The sequence below is a fragment of the Aythya ferina genome (genome assembly GCF_964211825.1).
Source record: "Aythya ferina genome assembly, chromosome: Z".
Classification (NCBI taxonomy): domain Eukaryota; kingdom Metazoa; phylum Chordata; class Aves; order Anseriformes; family Anatidae; genus Aythya; species Aythya ferina.
In genome coordinates, this window is record NC_140299.1 from 76,823,866 (window position 1) to 76,844,617 (window position 20,752).

A 20,752-nucleotide genomic window follows, 5' to 3' on the forward strand; every position below is an offset into this window, starting at 1 on the left:
GGGGCTTAGTGAGATTTGAAATTGGTATGGCTAAATCCATTATTCATGGAAGTACGGAGAGATCAAGATGGTAAGAAATGAAGATATCTCTAGGATTAACAGCTACTACTCAGTTTCAGGTGCCACAGTCGATGTGGCAATGATGTCTCAAGGACCAGTGGGGAAACTCATATCAATTTATCAACAGAAAACACATGAGTGTTTGCTCCTGTTTTGGAGCGGGAGGAACATCCCTGCCTTTGGGGACCGTGAGCTAAGCTTTCTTCAACAAATCACAAATGCAGCTTGCTAACAGAGATGTTGGCCCTGGTGAAGCTCAGCAGGTGAGGCACCATGGCCTGTTTTGCACAGATCAGAATGGATCCACACTTGTCCATCTTTTTAGCACCAGCCTGACTTCCTGTCTCCATCAGTTGATACTTCTGCGTGTCTCACTGTGGTTTGTAGTTACCCACGCAGTGGTCTGGTTTGCCTCATTTTTGGTATTGTGGAACATACTGCTTCTTGGTTTTATCTGTTGGAGTCAATCAAATGGTTAAAAATATCTTGGCTGGAAAAGGGGAATGGTTCCTTAAGGATGTGCCATGCTGGGAGAGTGTAAGAGCAGCAGTCTAAGTATATAACCCAGGGTCAATGGGCTGTACGCATTACTCATAGCATATATATTTGACAAAAGGGTTGTATTGTCTTGATGTTTTGATGCATGTCTACTACACACTGCTTCTGTGCAGCAGGACCTCAGCACTACAGCCTCACTCCAAGCTCTGGAGTAGACTTTTTTTCTGGTTGAAAACAACTGCAGATAGGGTGTCATGTAAAGAATTACGCTTCAGTGAGCTCTGGAGCCTCAGCTCTTTTCCTGACCAATTTTTGAATATATTTGAAATGCAGATTTACAGGCAGTCATGCTCACATAGTGCAAACCAGAGAAATTCATCTGTGACTTGAACTATAAATCTACACATCAGCCCAAACAATAATAGAAAGAGAGGAGCATGTTAATTAATCTATATTGTAAAGCATCGACTCAGACAAATGTTTCAATTCATGGTTCAATTTGTTTTGACTTTATTTTGAGCTGGGAAAAATATTTAGCAGCTGAAATTATTAACTCTCTTATGTACATTTGGATGAAGTAGGGCACTCCAAAGGCTTGTTCCGTTCCAATTTCTCTTCCCAGAGCTGGAACATTCTGCAACAGACAGTGACTTTCCTCAGGGAAAAGACATGTGTGGAAGATAAGGTTTGTCTTTCTGATAAGTTTCATGGATAAGTTTCAGTCACTTTATATTAAACAGTGTCATGAATTTAATTCCAATGATATACACAATAGCTGTGTTTACTTTTGCAGACTCAGCTTTTTTGTCCATCACTTGAGAGAGGACTAGGCTGCAAAACTGAGAGAGATTGGAGATAGGATCTTGACTGCACAGATTAGGCAGGAATTTCAGCAAGGTCAAGACCTTTGCCTTCAGTCTCATTTGGATCCTTGTTGGCCCCATGTATGATGTAGATTGTGACCCTGGTGTTTCGGAAATTGTAGCATTTACAGCCTCAGCAGCAGCAGCAGCTCACAAGCACTGGAGGATGATTTGGTTAAGTGGTAGTGACTGATGCAAGAGTTTGAGGGAGCAATGGGTGCTCTATAGGCTAAAAGTTAAATGTAGAAAAGCTACTCATTTTTAAGGGAACAGTCAGTGTACAGCAGCCAGAGCAGTTGAGCAGTGCACCTGTGTATGTATAAGCATGTCCTTTAACTTTGAGTAGAAACATCTGACTACAACACAGCAGAAAGGCAAAATTCAGAGGCTTAGTACAATGACGCTTTATGGAATTATATTTACTAGACCTAACATCTCTTTTGGTGACATTTATAGACTTTACTAGGTGCATTTTCATGCACTGTTATTTACCCACTGGCAGGATTCTCCAGGTGTCAGTGAAATTTGCCTGATTTCAATTTCAGTATTCCCAAAGGATGTAATAGAAGACAGAAGAGAAATCAAATCTCCCTGTTTGGTATCTTCTCATCATTAAACTCTTGAACTCTATGCCAAACTACTAAGAATTCTTGTTTGATTATCTTTTTTTTTAGCAATTTTCCTAGTATTTTGGAACTGCCAGTGGTTTCATCAGCTCTTTTTCCAACATACAGTCATGGAGTTCCTTGTACAAATGGGGAAAGGTTTATGCATGCTTGTGTCTAAGACCTGTTTTGTATTAAAACATGTTGGATCCAATTTCAATTCACTGCATTCCAACGAGGTAACTACTGCTTTACAAGATGTGATCATGCAACCTGAATGAGGTTGTGCTAACACCAAACATACACCACCTTCACTCATTTTCTATTTTTCAAGCTCCTCATCTTGAATAAAAGCCACCTCTCTTTAATATCAGAAACACCCACCAGCATAGTCAACAAAAAATCATGAAAGACTTTGTTGGCTATGGTTTTTAACAGGCATTGCCTCCCACTGTATCGTCATATTGCTTGCTTTCATCTGCCATCCCTGAGTCAGAGGAACACACTGGCATGATTTCAGCCCATCATCAGTCCACTCTGTGTAATAATCCTGGGGTGCCATCCATCATAACAACTTCTGCAGAAGAACAGCAATGCTATAGAGTGCTGCTTCTTGTTAGCGAAAATGTAAACAGCTTTAGACCAGAGATATTCTTCACGTCAAAGTGAAGAACCCTGCTTTTCGTGGAAATAATTACAAGGATCATTTCTTTCTGGTGCAGAAAAGGCTAAAATTAAAAAATAAAATAAAATAAGATATAATGAAATAAAATGAAATAAGATAAAATGAAATAAGATAAAATGAAATAAAATGAAATGAAATAAAATAAAATAAAATAAAATAAAATAAAATAAAATAAAATAAAATAAAATAAAATAAAATAAAATAAAATAAAATAAAATAAAATAAAATAAAATAAAATAAAATAAATATTTTTAAAAAGGTAAATACATAAAAATAATAGGAAACAGGTAAAATCATTAAAATTGGTAAAATAAAGTAAAAAGCAGATCACATGCTTTTTATTTTTTTTCACTTGTGAAGTTGTGACTGCATAAATAGGAAGTTTAGCAAGTACAGTAGCATTTTAAATACATCAAGATATTGGAAACATTTTAAAAACAAACATGAAATTAATATAGAACAAGAGTAACTTTTGACACACTTTAGCACATTTTAGGGCATACCCTTTTTTTTTTTTTTTTTTTTAATCAGCAATGAATGATATATTGCTGGAATTATGTTTAATCTGTTTAAGTCATGAATTCCACGGCTCATTTCAGTGCACGATTTTTAACATGCACTACACATGCCTTTGTAAGCAAGTGAAGGCTCCAGGGGATTTCCCTACCATTTGCTATATACTTAATTGGGTTAGTGGGAAGATAATTATACTTCTGATATGACTAGTTAGAAATGTGTCACAACACTTGAGTGATATGACTTGAGTGAAAAGATCAGAAACTTGTGATGCACTTTGTGTAAGTAGACATTTCACCACTCAGCTGAAAATTCCTTGCTCTTTTGAGGTGATTTGCCATATAATAGGGATTCTAGAGGGAAATAAGAACTGGTCCGTCCTGACAGTCATTGTGGGGCTGTGTGTTGTGAAGCAGCAGGAGCTGCAAGGGAAAGGCAGTCAGGAGCTGGGAGTTACAGCATCCTCACCAACATGGGATACCTAGGTCTTTCTTACTCAGCACATCGTCTGCCACCTAGACAGGGATCCCCTAGCATAAACGGTGTAAGTTCTAAGAATACCACTAGCATGGTATACTGATGTGTAGGCAATATATACAACATTCACAGGTGACACTAGGCTGTCATACAAATATGAACTAGATGATGAAAGTAATAATGTATTGTTAATCATAAATGTGAAGAATATTTAATCATCCCCAAAAATTAATTAAAAAGATAACATATAAAATGAGTATAGGAACAGATCAGATAGGTGTTATGTAACATAAGCATTCACTTCCAGAGTTATGTCAATTACCTCAGCACGTGAACAATGGTGCAAGATCAGAAAAGAGAATGATCTGCAGAGTCTGTCTTGAGGGGTATTTCTTATTCCTTGTGCTTGTTCTGGGGACACGCTAGACTTGCAGAACTATGGTAAAACAGACATTTCTGTGCCCTCAGTAGCTTTCACACAAAATTCATTTAAATTGTGTTCTTAATGACACTCTTCATGACATTTAAAATAAAGTATGTTGGTAGATATAAATTTTCCAAATATTTTTAAGTGCTTTAAATGCTTTTATAGTAAAGTTACAGTTGATGGGTTTTAATGATAATTACTGTGAAAAAAGCTTTAAATAGTTTGGACAAGCTATGCTTTCACTTGACAACATCTTGTAAGTTCTTTGTACTCCTAATTGTTCTGAAGTTACTAGCTATTGCAAACATAGTCGTGGAGGGTTATTATTGCATATGTGCTTATGGACTGAAAAACATAAAATATAAATGTTACAAGGTTTTCTGAATTTTTCATATAGATAGGATGGTTAAGGCCTCCAGAGATAGGTATGAAAGTCATATTTTGTACAATAAAGCAAAATTGTAAGTGCATTTTAAACTTTTGTTTTGTTTTCTATCTCTAGTCATCTAATATCCTATATAGTGGGTGCAATGGGGTACAGTTGCATACTCAGCTTGCACAGGATGTCACTTTTAATATATATTATTTGCTATGGTAAAATGTTTTGTGTGTACAGGCTTTTTCAAAGACATAATGTCCTTGTGTAAATTCTCATTTATTGTATAAAATCATGCTACACATGTGTCTTTAGGTTTTAATGAATTCTCTTCTGACAGAGGTATTGGGGTAGTTTCAACAGCATTCTCTGGCAAAGATGTTCAAAAGCAGTGCTGAAACAGTTTGAGTAGGATTTCCAAATTCTTCAAAGATTACCAATTAATAGTCTTCCTGACCTGTAGGTAATACTCAATTGAAGCTCTGCAGTTTTCATTGCTAACTGTGTTTAAAGATGAGGACAGGATTATTATTGTCAATTAACTTTCATTTTCAATGCATCAAAAAAAGTTTATGTTCTACAGCAGTCCCCCAGCTGGGCAGGATTAGGCTGGCAGCCTTTGTTTTCAATGTCATAGGGATTTCAGCAGCAGGTTTTCATGTTTTTTTCAGCACAATAATGTATTGCTGCATTTCTTGTTGTAATTTTATCTTTTACTTCTCCTCTTCAATGTCAGTGAAAGCCTGTCATGTGTAACTCTAACAGGGACTGAAGTACTTGTCATAAACACAAGCCAGTGAAAATTCACATGATTTAAGCATGATGATATTGGATCTGCACGCACTTGGAGTCTTGGTTCCACAAATACTGCAAAACACATACACTTACTGCATGTAACAACGTGTTCTTCTTTAACTTGTGATTGATAATTGAATGTTTATGCCCAAATTTTGGTATTTGAAATGTGGGGGAAAGACCCAATTGCCTTGAAAAGAGAAAGAGAAAGAGAAAGAGAAAGAGAAAGAGAAAGAGAAAGAGAAAGAGAAAGAGAAAGAGAAAGAGAAAGAGAAAGAGAAAGAGAAAGAGAAAGAGAAAGAGAAAGAGAAAGAGAAAGAGAAAGAGAAAGAGAAAGAGAAAGAGAAAGAGAAAGAGAAAGTGGTACTACAATTTTTATGTAGGCAATTAAATTCAACTACCTGCATTTTAAGATTAATGGTACAATGAAACAGTCCCAGTCTTTCTGGCTTAATCTACTAAAATAAAATCTTAAATTAGACTCATAATATGAGCATGTGGAAGCAGCTCTCTTCATGTATATTTAATTTCAATATTAATACTTAACTCTTACATTCAGAACTATGCTTTTTCAGTCAAAATATGAGAAAGATTGTAGCAAAATCTTCTGCTGGTGCAATTCTATAATCAGTAATTAATTTCAGTGTAATTAATGTGTAATTAAACTTGAAGCCAAAAAGAAGAATCTCAGTAGCAGCCTGTCCATGCATCACTTTAAATTTAGACTTTAGTATGCTGGAGATTCAAACGTTATTGTAATGTGCTATTCACAAAAATACTATGCCATTTCAAGAAGGGAAAAAAGAAGCCTAACTACAGAACGAGTTGAATAAAGTAATGATTCCTATAACCAGACAACAAATTTACACCAGTTGAGACATATAATAGACTAGTGGAATAATTCTTAATGTGCTAAAAAGAGGACTATATCCCTCATCTGATTTTCAATAACATTGTGAACTCTTGGATCTGCCCAGCTGTGCTTCCTGAAAGCTGGTTCCTGAGTGAATCTTCATTTTAATATGTTGCTCCACCCCTCCTTTCCTCCTTCTCCTGTTCAGAAGCCCTTGTCTTCACTGCTATTCACAGTCAAAAAAATGTTGAAATTAGTTTTACCACAAAGCAGGGAACTGAGTGCCCTTGCTTCTTCTTTCTTCTTAAATTGATTGAACTATATCACTGTGGATGTTACATTTTTATTCTATGCATGTTTTGATTTCCAAGTTTACAGGTATCTGCAGAAGATACAAATCTTTATTACAGTTAAGGAAAGATATCTGATCATTAGCATGATTTGCAACTAACATATGAATATTGCCTTATTAATTTAAACTAACAACACAAGACCTGAAACAATCATTTTTTTCTTCTGGTCTCAACTTCTACCAAAGCTTTAGATATTTTAGAACAAGCTGTTCCAACACCTTTCCAGGGACAGACCTGAGACTGACTAGCCTGTAGTTTCCCAGATCCTTCTTCTTGCCCTTCTTGAAGTGTGTGTGACATTGGCTATCCTCCAGTTTTCAGGCATCTCTCCTGTTCTCCAGGACCTTTCAAAGATGATAGAGAGCAGTCTGTCAATCACTTCTGCTAGCTCCCTTAGCATATGTGGATGCACCCCACTGGAACTCATGGATTTGTGTGCACTGAGCACACAAATCACATTGTATTTTTGTACAGAATATATATATGTGTGTGTGTGTGTGTGTGTGTATATATATATTGTTCAAATAAAATTATTGCCTGGAGGTACATTTTTTCTATTGAAGCTGTGCCAAGTATTAAGAATAACATCCTGATAGCATCAGCCACATTCAAACTGACAAATATTCACCAGCACACCACCTTCTCTAAAAGGATGTTTCCAACTGTGTTTCTGTGATGAACAGACATAACGAATTTACGTCATTGACTAGTAGACTTCTGAAAATTTTAATCTTCCAGTGCCTAAATCAGACTTAAACATTGGTTAGTGCTGTAGCACCCTGTCTGTCTATTTTAAAGTAATACCTTGGGTGAATTCATACTGCCAGAAACCTCAAGGGGACATTCCCATTTAAAGCAAACAAAGAAAATACATATTTTCACAACAACAATATAAACCACTGAACTATTTAAAGGCTGACAGAGATGAAGCAATCAAACATTTCCAAAAGACATTGATGTCAAGCTGCAGAGACTGAAAGAGACGAGAACCTGAAACCATCATACATGTACAAGAGCAAGTGAAAACAGATTTCATGTCCTGCTGTTGTGGGTAAAACAGCTTCAGCTCTGGTAATTTATATATTGTCATTAACACAAGCTTTTGATTAATACAGAAAGAGACATAATTAAAGAATAAAGACAATTCTCCTTCCCCTTCACATGCAGGACTTCAAACACTCCTCTCTCACCCCATCTCAACGTCCCTCACCTGCAGTACTTCTGTACTCCATACCTCCTAACCCTGAAGGCCAGGAGCCAGGAAGGGCAGCAGTTGAGGTTGGTGCATGAGGGTCTCTTTCTGCAGCTCCTTGCTTCTTACCTGCTGCCCCAGGGTGTCCAGCCCTGCCTTGAGGGACCAGTGCTGACTGGGTCTGCATGTTCTTGCTGCACCCAAGCCCTCCAAGGCCTCATCCTGGGCTGCTGATCCCAGAGTGGCAAGTAGACCCAAGAGGCCCCCACAATGCGCTGGTCCCAGCAGTCTCTTGGGAAAGGGCAAGGTGATTGCCTCTGCCTTTGGGCAGTATCTCACTGGTGGTCAGGGGAATGAGTAGCATGGGACAAAAGGCCAAGGTCCATATCATCTGATGAAGCCTCTCTCCATTGTCCCAGATTTGATCATATGCTGCACAACAAACCTCAACAGACAGCAGATTTTTGGCAGATGAGTGTTTCTGTCCTCTGCAAGAGGGGCTATCCGTCTGCTAGTGCTCCCTCTTCCTCTTGGTGCAAAGATCTGATGAGACTTCACTGGCTCTGACACCATCCCCCAGAGCTCATTCCTCCCCACCTGCTCCCAGGACACTGTCGTGGTTTAACCCGGCTGGCAGCTAAACACCACGCAGCCGTTCGCTCACCCTCCCCCCTCCCTCTCTGGGACGGGGGAGAGAAATGGAAAGTGAAGCCCGTGAGTTGAGATAAAGACAGTTTAATAAGACAGGAAAATAATAATAATAATAATAATAATAATAATACAATGATGATAATAGTACTACTAATAATAATATGTACAAACAAGTGATGCACAATGCAATTGCTCACCACCCGCTGACCGATGCCCAGCTTAACCCCGAGCAGTCCGGCCCCCTCCCCCCGGCTAGCCACCCCTATATATTGTTTAGCATGACGTCAGATGGTATGGAATACCCCTTTGGCTAGTTCGGGTCACCTGTCCTGGGTCTGTCCCCTCCCAGCTCTTACTGCACCCCCAGCCTGCCTGTTGGCAGGACAGAGCAAATACCTTGGCTTGGTATAAGCACTGCTCTGCAACAATTAAAACATCGGGGTGTTATCAGCACTCTTCTCATCCTAAGCCAAAACACAGCATTCCACCAGCTACTAGGAAGAAAATTAATTCTGTTCTAACTGAAACCAGGACATCTATCCACCCCTTATTCCATACCATTTATGTCATGCTCAGGTTACACTCTTTTCCATACATTCTAATTAGTCACCTATAGTAGTCATGGTAGTGGTAACATACAGTATTATATAGCAATTAACATGGTACAATTCAGTTCATGGGCTATTCTCACCCAGTATTAAATCTCCTTGAGGTACACACCGGACCTCTCCGTTCTTTTGCATCACCCACCAAGTGTATCCAGGTCCCTGAGCGAAAACAATTCCACGAATGGGTTTGCCTTTTCCTGAGGCAGGAGTAGCCCAGACTGTTTTACCCAGCATATTTTTTACATGCACTACAGGAACTTTATCCCCATCTACAGTACGTAACAGGTTTGATTGGGCAGGCCCAGCTCGGTTGGCAGATCCCCTAGTATTGACTAACCAGGTGGCCTTTGCCAAATGCGTATCCCAGTTTTTGAATGTCCCAGCGCCCATTGCTTTCAATGTAGTCTTTAACAGTCCATTGTATCGTTCAACTTTCCCAGAGGCTGGTGCATGATAGGGGATGTGATACACCCACTCAATACCATGTTCTTTGGCCCAAGTGTCTATAAGATTGTTTCGGAAATGAGTTCCATTGTCTGACTCTATTCTTTCTGGGGTACCATGTCGCCATAGGACTTGCTTTTCAAGGCCCAGGATAGTGTTCCGGGCGGTGGCATGAGGCACAGGGTATGTTTCCAGCCATCCAGTGGTTGCTTCCACCATTGTAAGTACGTGGCGCTTGCCATTGCGAGTTTGAGGGAGTGTGATGTAATCAATCTGCCAGGCCTCTCCATATTTATATTTCAGCCATCGTCCTCCATACCAAAGAGGCTTTGACTGTTTGGCTTGCTTGATTGCAGCACATGTTTCACAGTCATGAATAACCTGTGCTATAGCGTCCATGGTCAGGTCCACCCCTCGATCACGAGCCCATCTGTATGTTGCATCTCTACCTTGATGGCCTGAGGTGTCATGGGCCCATCGGGCTATAAATAATTCACCTTTATGCTGCCAATCCAGATCCACCTGAGCTACTTCAATCTTAGCAGCCTGATCCACCTGCTGGTTGTTCTGATGTTCTTCAGTAGCCCGATTCTTGGGCACATGAGCATCTACGTGACGTACTTTCACAGCCAGGTTCTCTACCCGAGCAGCAATATCTTGCCACAATGCAGCAGCCCAGATGGGTTTGCCCCTACGCTGCCAGTTGTTTTGCTTCCATTGCTGTAACCATCCCCACAGGGCATTTGCTACCATCCATGAATCGGTGTAGAGATAGAGAACTGGCCATTTTTCTCGTTCAGCAATGTCTAAAGCCAGCTGAATGGCCTTCACTTCTGCAAACTGACTCGATTCACCTTCTCCCTCAGCAGCTTCTGCAACTCGTCGTGTAGGACTCCATACAGCAGCCTTCCATCTTCGATGCTTCCCCACAATACGACAGGACCCATCAGTGAACAGGGCATATTTCTTTTCATTTTCTTGTAACTGGTTGTACAGTGGGGCTTCTTCAGCACGACCCACCTCCTCCTCTGATGACATCCCAAAGTATTTACCTTCTGGCCAGTCCATAATCACTTCCAATATTCCTGGGCGACTGGGGTTTCCTATTCGAGCCCGCTGAGTAATTAGTGCAATCCACTTGCTCCATGTAGCATCAGTTGCATGATGCGTAGAAGAGACCCTTCCCTTGAACATCCAGCCTAGTACCGGCAATCGGGGTGCTAGGAGGAGCTGCGCTTCAGTACCGACCACCTCTGAAGCAGATCGAACTCCTTCATATGCTGCCAGTATCTCCTTTTCAGTTGGAGTATAGCGGGCCTCAGACCCTCTGTATCCCCGGCTCCAAAACCCCAGGGGCCGACCTCGAGTTTCCCCAGGTTCTTTCTGCCAGAGGCTCCAGGTGGGGCCGTTCTCCCCGGCTGCAGTGTAGAGCACATTCTTTACATCTGGTCCTGTTCGAACTGGCCCAAGGGCTACTGCATGGACTATTTCCTGCTTAATTTGTTCAAAGGCTTGTCATTGTTCAGGGCCCCATTCAAACTCATTCTTCTTACGGGTTACTTGGTAGAGCGGGTTTACAATCAGACTGTAATTTGGGATGTGCATTCTCCAAAACCCCACAACACCTAAGAAAGTCTGTGTTTCTTTTTTGTTAGTTGGTGGAGACATAGCTGTTATTTTGTTGATCACATCCATTGGGATTTGACGACGTCCATCTTGCCATTTTATTCCTAAAAACTGGATCTCTCGTGCAGGTCCTTTGACTTTATTTTGTTTTATGGCAAAACCGGCTTTCAGAAGGATTTGGACTATTTTCTTCCCTTTCTCGAAAACTTCCTCTGCTGTGTCACCCCACACAATAATGTCATCGATGTACTGCAGGTGTTCAGGAGCTTCCCCCTGCTCCAGTGCAGACTGGATCAGCCCATGGCAAATGGTAGGGCTGTGTTTCTACCCCTGGGGCAGTCGATTCCAAGTATATTGGACTCCCCTCCAAGTGAAAGCAAACTGTGGCCTGCACTCTGCTGCTAGAGGGATGGAGAAAAATGCATTAGCGATATCAATTGTGGCGTACCACTTGGCTGCCTTCGATTCAAGTTCGTACTGAAGTTCCAGCATGTCCGGCACTGCAGCACTCAGTGGTGGCGTCACTTCGTTCAGGCCACGATAGTCCACTGTTAGTCTCCACTCGCCATTAGACTTTCGCACTGGCCATATGGGACTATTGAAAGGTGAATGAGTCTTGCTGATCACTCCTTGGCTCTCCAATTGACGAATTAGCTTATGGATGGGAATCAGGGAGTCCCGGTTAGTGCGATATTGCCGCCGGTGCACAGTTGTGGTAGCGATTGGCACTTGCTGTTCTTCGACCCTCAGCAACCCCACAACAGAGGGGTCCTCTGAGAGACCAGGCAAGGTAGATAATTGTTTAATGCCCTCTGTTTCTAAGGCAGCTATACCAAAAGCCCACCGGAACCCTTTTGGGTCCTTGCAATATCCTCTTCTGAGATAGTCTATGCCAAGGATACATGGAGCATCCGGGCCAGTCACAATACGGTGCTTTTCCCACTCATTCCCAGTCAGACTCACTTCAGCCTCCAATACAGTCAACTGCTGAGATCCCCCTGTCACTCCACAAATATAGATGGGCTCTGGTCCTTTATAGCTCGATGGCATTATAGTGCATTGTGCACCGGTGTCTACTAAAGCCTTATACTTCTGTGCGTCTGATGTGCCAGGCCATCGAATCCACACAGTCCAATAAACTCGATTATCCCTTTCCTCCCCCTGGCTGGAAACAGGGCCTCCCTAATCCTGGTCAGAATCTTCTTCATTTCTGTGTTTGAAGGATTGTCTGCTGGAAGTTGGAGCAGCAAACTTTTCAGAGAATCCCTTCTTCCTGATTGTTTTCTTTTGCAACTCACGTACCCGTGCCTCTAGGGTCGCGGTAGATTTTCCATCCCATTTTCTCATGTCCTCTCCATGGTCTCGTAAGTAAAACCACAGGGTGGCACGGGGTGAGTACCCACCATATCGTCTTCCTTGTGTGGATGAACGACTACCCCTGATAGCTGAGACACTGCTCTGTACAGGTACGGAGGAGAATAATCTCTCTTCAAGTTGGTGAACCTTTTCAGAAAGTTTCTCCACAGTGTTCTCTTTTGGTCGGTGGACACTGGTTGGTTCAGGTGGGGATGAAGATAGATTCTCTTTAAGTTGGTGGAACTCTTCAGAAAGTTTCTCCACAGCTGAGACGCAGGCCTGTAAGGAAGAGGAGAGACTTTCTTCGTACTGCTGGAGTTGTTTAGCCACTTCATCCACTGTGGGTTCCTCATCCTCTTTCCAGGCCATTATTGCCAATGAGCTGGCATATGATGATGGTGCACTCCGTACAAACTTCCGCCACATGGGTCGCGTACACCTGACTTCATCTGGATCTTTGGATGTTTGTCTGAGGTCTGGATCCTCATAAATCACTTCCCGTACGGCTAATTCCCTCAGATACTGGATTCCCTTCTCCATAGTGGTTCACTTGCCTGGTAGACATAAAAGTTCTTCCTTGAAGGGATACCTTTCCCTCACAGCTGAGAGGAGACGCCTCCAGAGGCTGTGAGATTGTGCTCCATCTGCAATTGCTTTGTCAATGCCTGCATCTCTAGCAAGGGATCCCAGTCGCTTGGCTTCCCTGCCATCTAATTCCACACAATTGGCTCCAGTGTCCCAGCATCGGAGCAGCCAGGTGACAAGCTGCTCACCTATACAGCGACCAAAATCTTTTCGCACATCTCGTAACTCACGCTCGTTTAGGCTTCGGGTAGTTACTGTTGATTTTTCGGCATCCTCATCTTCCTCCTCCTGAACCCTTGATGGCCCAGCGTCGTCGTCGTCTCCGTCGTCTCTATACCTAGATTTGGCAGAAGATTCTCTGCGTTCTAAACGACCTGAATCTCTATACCATTTTTTCACCTTCTCTACAGGGGCAGCTTGCACTGCTACTGCTCGTTTCTCTGACCTTGTTACAGGGTCTGCCACAGAGGTTGGAATACCCTCTGCAGGGTCAACTTGCACTGCTACAGCTCGTTTCTCTGACCCAGCTACAGGAGCTGGAGCGGCTGCAGGAGCTGAAGCAGCTGCAGGAACCGGAGCTGGAGCAGCTGCAGGAGCTGGAACTGGTGCGGCTGCAGGAGCTTGAACTGGAGCGGCTGCAGGAACTGGGACTGGAGCGGCTGCAGGAACTGGAGCTGGAGCGGCTGCAGGAGCTGGGACTGGAGCGGCTGCAGGAGCTGGGACTGGAGCGGCTGCAGGAGCTGGGACTGGAGTGGCTGCAGGAGTTGGGACTGGAGTGGCTGCAGGAGCTGGGACTGGAGCGGCTTCAGGAGCTGGGACTGGAGCGGCTGCAGAGTCCACCGTAGGGGTCACAGTGGCCGTTGGATCTGTCACGGGACTTGGAGTGGCCGCAGGGTCTGTCACTAAGTTGATAGCAGTATCCATGGCAGCTCGATAGGCATGAGCCAGGCCCCAGCATGTTACAATGATTTGTGTTACTTTGGAACTTCCCGAATCGCGACACCTTTTATTCAAGCATTTTGCCAGTTTTTGAGGATTTTGCACTTGTTCAGGGGTGAATTTCCAAAACACTGGGGGTGCCAACTGGTCTAGATGCCTGCCCATATCCTCCCATACTCCCTGCCACCCACAACTATACTGCCTCCGGGCAGATCTCCGGATGAGCTTCCTAAGTAGTTGTTTAACTTTAAGCAGAACCTGAAGTGCATTCAGGAGGCAGAACAACAGGACTATGCTGGTCTGAGTATCCCAAGGATATTCAATATCTTGGAGAGCTATTGTAATAAACTCGGAGGATAAGAGGGTGGTGAAGGAGGAAGGGAGAGTGATCAAGGAGGGTACAGGGGTGGTGAAGGAGAAAGGGAGAGTGATCAAGTAAGAAAAATTATCTTCCCCTTTCCCCTCCACAGATTGACTCCCTAATGAAAAAAGGCAACAGATACAATTGCTAATAGTTTCCAAAATACAGTTTCCAAAGTATAGAATCGAAGATGTTACTGAGTACAAATACCAGGTTAGAGTCATGGCCAGATATTTCATCATCTCATAAGCCACTGATACAATACACAGTACCATAATGCTCTGAAACCAGGGCCCGGAGAGGATAAACAACATGACAGAGAGCACATACGGAAAATAACGTGCTATAATACTCAATTTGGAAAACAGGCGCACCACAGTTGAGATTAAAGCAATCAGCATTATGACAAGTGACTATTAAGCAGGTCTAATACTTATACCAATTTTAGTTTAACACACTCTGGTCAGATCTGCCGTTATCTCAACCTTTCGAGCCCCACGTTGGGCGCCAAAAAGACTGTCGTGGTTTAACCCGGCTGGCAGCTAAACACCACGCAGCCGTTCGCTCACCTTCCCCCCTCCCTCTCTGGGACGGGGGAGAGAAATGGAAAGTGAAGCCCGTGAGTTGAGATAAAGACAGTTTAATAAGACAGGAAAATAATAATAATAATAATAATAATACAATGATGATAATAGTACTACTAATAATAATATGTACAAACAAGTGATGCACAATGCAATTGCTCACCACCCGCTGACCGATGCCCAGCTTAACCCCGAGCAGTCCGGCCCCCTCCCCCCGGCTAGCCACCCCTATATATTGTTTAGCATGACGTCAGATGGTATGGAATACCCCTTTGGCTAGTTCGGGTCACCTGTCCTGGGTCTGTCCCCTCCCAGCTCTTACTGCACCCCCAGCCTGCCTGTTGGCAGGACAGAGCAAATACCTTGGCTTGGTATAAGCACTGCTCTGCAACAATTAAAACATCGGGGTGTTATCAGCACTCTTCTCATCCTAAGCCAAAACACAGCATTCCACCAGCTACTAGGAAGAAAATTAATTCTGTTCTAACTGAAACCAGGACAGACACTCAACTTGTTCTAATGTGCTGCAGATACAGATACACAGGTTAATGCAGCAATCACAAAATAATTAAAATAAAATAAAATAAAATAAAATAAAATAAAATAAAATAAAATAAAATAAAATAAAATAAAATAAAATAAAATAAAATAAAATAAAATAAAATAAAATAAAATAAAGTAAAATAAAATAAAATAAAATAAAAAATAAATATTGAAAATAAGAACTTATTGAAAATGTTCTGTCTTTGAAAGTAGTCTGTTCTAAGTAGAATTTATACTTTAGCATTACCCTGTTGGCATATATTTTTCATCTCTCTTTTTTTTTCTTTTAATTTAAGTGGAAAGGGAGAAAAGTTTGTGATAGTACCAGTACATCACAAATCTTTTTTTTTTTTTCATTAACTCTCAGGCACCAAGGTATCCTGTACCTCATTTGCCACAGTAAGAGTGAGGAATATGCTCTTTATTTGGGAATGAGTATTTTATGGGCTGTGGGTATTTCATTTTCTCACAGTACTTTGAAAATCACTTGCTGAGGTAGCCTTAATTGTTCATAAAGGTTGTCTGAAAACATTCCTTTTTGTTGATATAAGAGACAATCAGGGCAGTATTAGGTGTACTAGTAAGGAGTTATTTGTTCTCATAAAATTATTGTTGGAAAGAGGTTAATACACTAAATCTGTCTGACAAAAATTTGGACTGACTACTCTCTTCAGAGATATTTAGCCGAGTTTCTATTCTGGGTAAAAATAAGCAAATCAGTTTTAAAAGAGAGAGAGAAAGACCATGCTGGCATTTCTAATATATCAAAAATGGATTTGGGGATTTTGGATGAGAGCCAGCTGACTTGAAATGATGTGGAAGCCTTACTTCTGTTAGAATGATAATGTATTGGGTGTTTTTTGTTGTTGTTGTTGTTGTTTTAATTATTCTAACCCTTGCAGGTAAAGAAAGTAAATATTAACAATTAAAGTTATTTCTAAATTACTTTGTATTTTATTACAATTAGTATTATTATTCAATCCTAATATTTAGATTAAAATTATAGAAAATGCCAAATCTATGCAGAGTCTTAGATTTCTTTTTTCTGTAATTTAGATTTTGAATTTTGAATTACCATAAAATCCAGGAATATTGTGAAACATTATGCTGTGTAAATCTATTCTGTGTTGTTCAGGACAACCACGGTCTGCAGCTGAATACGTATGAATACTTTATGGCAAGATTCAAAGGAATGGTGAAAAACTTTTGCCTCTGTCTTACATATTGTGTACCCAGCTACACCCTTGTATGGATAGGTTGACAGACACCTCAACAACATGTTTCCTGTCAATCATGGTGCAAAATTTGTATAATGTGTCTACACAAACCCCTATGCTGGTGAACAGTTTGAGTGTTTTAGACTGTGTTGAGGGGAGTTCTGACTATCTTAATTCAAGGATTCCCTATATCTTGAAGGAGATATAAATGTATGAAACAGATTCTCCTTTATAGAAGGAAACCTTTATCATGATTATCTTCTCCTTAGAGGAAACCTTTATCATGATTAATAGCTACGAAGTTTGCTGCCAGCTGTAGCAAGCCTCACAAGTGCAATAGGCCAGGCATTCCAGCTTACACTTACAAGCTTCATCAGAATCTGTAGTCAGTGCTGCTTGTTGGTAAATTTTCCTAGATGTGCTTTTGTTAGCTCCTATTAATGGAATAGAAATAGCAGAAGCAGTAGCAGCTACCTCGCCTCAATGGCATCTAATAAAATTATAGCTATGTGAATGTAAGACACAGAACCTAATCTTTAGTTTCATATCTGAATTCCCTATTATATTTAATTCTTCCTCAGATGCCACAGGTTTAGAGGCCTCTGTTGGTGGTTAATGTGGATGTTCATAAAATAAAATAAAATAAAATAAAATAAAATAAAATAAAATAAAATAAAATAAAATAAAATAAAATAAAATAAAATAAAATAAAATAAAATAAAATAAAATAAAATATATAGTGAAAACATAAAATATTGTTTTCCTTCAAGAGTTGCACCTCCTGCCTTCTTTTAATTCTAACTGGAATTTTTGAGGTAGTGTTCCATTCTTTCTCTTCTTTTGGTGAGGGAGATTTAACTTATACTAATGCTTCTTTTCTCATTACTCAAAGCAGCACTTGGACTACAACACCTAACAGTTATTTTCATTTCCTTCTTTGTCCTTGATATTTATTGTGGTTAAGCTCTTACTCAAGGCCACTGAGGCAACCTAAAAATGTCTGTTGGTGAAACAATGACAAACAAAAGCAAATCCATTCAGGGATTGGTGAACAGCAAAACAGAATTCAGCTTTCTATTTTATGGAAGGGTTAAAGTATTCTCCTGAAAGTCCTATTCTGCTCATCCTGGAGGATGCAGAAACTCAGGTCCGAGTCCAGTGTCCTACACCTTAGAAGCAGGGCAGACTTTTGGATAATGGATGGACTACTTCACCTGTCTGACTGCAGGCAGTCAGAAGTGGTTGTTATGATCAGAACTGCAAAGACCTGCATAACCACAGTGCCTTCCATTAACTTGGAAACAGATCCACATACCAAATAACAAGGATGAAGTTTTGTCAAATAAAAGTAAAGTTGAAGTTTCACCTAGTGATTTTCAGTCTGCACTTTGTAGACATATCTACTCCTTACTTGTCAGCAAAGTGAGATGGAGAAATGGAAATTCATTTGACATTATACAAAATTCAACATATAGAGATTTTCTTACAGGGCTTGTAAATCCCATAATAATTGCTTAGAGTTCCACAGATTAACTTTAATGCTGTACATTATGATCATACTTGTATATTTTACACACATGATATATTGCAGAAACAGAGACTAGCATGCCAACGTTAGGGTTGTCTCAGGATGGTCTTAAGTTGCAAACTGTGCAGTAGATCTTACTGTGTTACATTTCAGGGTAAAATATGTATATTCAGTGCTGTGATTATTATGGATTTCCCTGTGTCAATGGTGTGAACATTCGATTCTGCTAGAAGCTTGGGTGCAGCAGTAATGGGCCCTTTACAAGCTCTGCAGATGGATGTAGTGATAACTCCTTGTGGGATGGATGCTTTTGTTGCAGCAGAAAAGCACACTGCTCTCAGAAGTGCTGCTCTCCTGAACATTTGATGAAGCAACAGATAACTCCTCTTTAGCATTGTCTTGCCTAGAAGTTATAAACATCTCCCACTTCTGACTAGTCACTCTGGGCAATAGTGATTTCCTGCTGTTGTTTTTCTTAATCTTCCCCACTTTGTACATGACAGGAGTTGATTCTTTTTCTCTTCTATCTGTATGAAATGTGAAACTGTTAAGAGATGTAGTTAGAATCATAGAATCATAGAATATCCTGAGTTGGAAGGGACCCTTAAGGATCATCAAGTCCAACTCTTGACACTGCACAGGTCTACCCAAAAGTTCAGACCATGTGCCTAAGTTCACAGTCCAATCTCTTCTTAAATTCAGACAGGCTCGGTGCAGTGACCACTTCCCTGGGGAGTCTGTTCCAGTGTGCAACCACCCTCTCTGTGAAGAACCCCCTCCTGACGTCCAGCCTAAATTTCCCCTGCCTCAGCTTAACCCCGTTCCCGCGGGTCCTGTCACTAGTGTTAATGGAGAAAAGGTCTCCTGCCTCTTGACAACCCCTTACGAGGAAGTTGTAGACTGTGATGAGGTCTCCCCTCAGCCTCCTCTTCTCCAGGCTCAACAGGCCCAGTGACCTCAGCCGTTCCTCGTACGTCTTCCCCTCAAGGCCTTTCACCATCTTCGTAGCCCTCCTCTGGACACTTTCCAACAGTTTCATGTCCTTTTTATACTGTGGTGCCCAGAACTGCACACAGTACTCGAGGTGAGGCCGCACCAGCGCAGAGTAGAGCGGGACAATCACCTCCCTTGACCTACTAGCGATGCCGTTCTTGATGCACCCCAGGATACGATTGGCCCTCCTGGCTGCCAGGGCACATTGCTGGCTCATATTCAACTTGCTGTCTACCACGACCCCCAGATCCCTCTCTTCTAGGCTGCTCTCCAGCGTCTCATCGCCCAGTCTGTACATGCAGCCAGGGTTTCCCCGTCCCAGGTGCAGGACCCGGCACTTGCTCTTATTGAACTTCATGCGGTTGGTGATCGCCCAGCTCTCCAACCTGTCCAGATCCCTCTGCAAGGCCTTTACGCCCTCATCTGAGTCCACAACTCCTCCAAGTTTGGTGTCATCAGCAAACTTGCTCAAAATACCCTCTATTCCTACATCCAGATCGTTTATAAAAATATTGAAAAGTACCGGCCCTAAAATGGAGCCTTGAGGGACCCCACTGGTGACCGCCCGCCAGCCTGACGCAGCTCCATTTACCATAACCCTTTGGGCCCTGCCCGTTAGCCAATTGCTCACCCATCGTATGATGTTTTTATTTAGCTGTATGGTGGACATTTTGTCCAGTAGGATCCTATGGGAAACCGTGTCAAAAGCCTTGCTGAAGTCCAAAAAAATCACATCAGCTGGTTTCCCTTGGTCCACCATACGGGTGATCTTATCATAAAAGGAAATCAGGTTAGTTAGGCAGGACCTACCCTTCACAAACCCATGCTGGCTGGGACCAATGACTGCTTTGTCCCCCAGGTGCGCCTCAATAAGTCCGAGAACCAACTTCTCCATGATTTTACCAGGCACTGACGTGAGACTGACAGGCCTGTAATTGCTAGGGTCTTCTTTCTGACCCTTCTTGAAAATTGGCACAACATTTGCCAGCTTCCAGTCTACTGGGACCTCTCCAAATTCCCAGGATCGTTGAAAAATAATTGAGAGAGGTTCCGCGATGACATCCGCCAGCTCTTTCAGCACCTGGGGATGAATCCCATCCGGACCCATGGACTTGTAGGGATCCAGGTGGAGTAGCAAATCCCGCACACGTTCAGGGTCAGTTGGGAGTTTGTCATCCCCACCGTCCCGGTCCTCCAGCTCAGGGCACCCTGGGTCCCGAAGCCCATCATCGGCATTGAAGACAGAGGCAAAGAAGGCGTTAAGCGTCTCTGCTTTGCCTACGTCATCGTCTGTGAGGAGACCTTCCCTATCAAGGAGCGGCCCTATGTATTCTTTAGTTCTCCTTTTTCCATTTACATATCTAAAAAAACCCTTTTTATTTTCTCTCACAGACACAGCCAGCTTCAACTCTAGCTGTGCTTTGGCCACTCGAACTTTCTCCCTACAAACACGAACAGCATCCCTGTATTCTTTCCATGACGCCTGGCCCTCCTTCCAGTAGCGAAACACTCTCTGTTTCCGCCTAATCTCCATTAGAACATTCCTGGTTAGCCACGCCGGCCTCCTGCCCCGCCTGCCTGACTTGCGATATTTTGGAATTGCCTGATCTTGTGCTT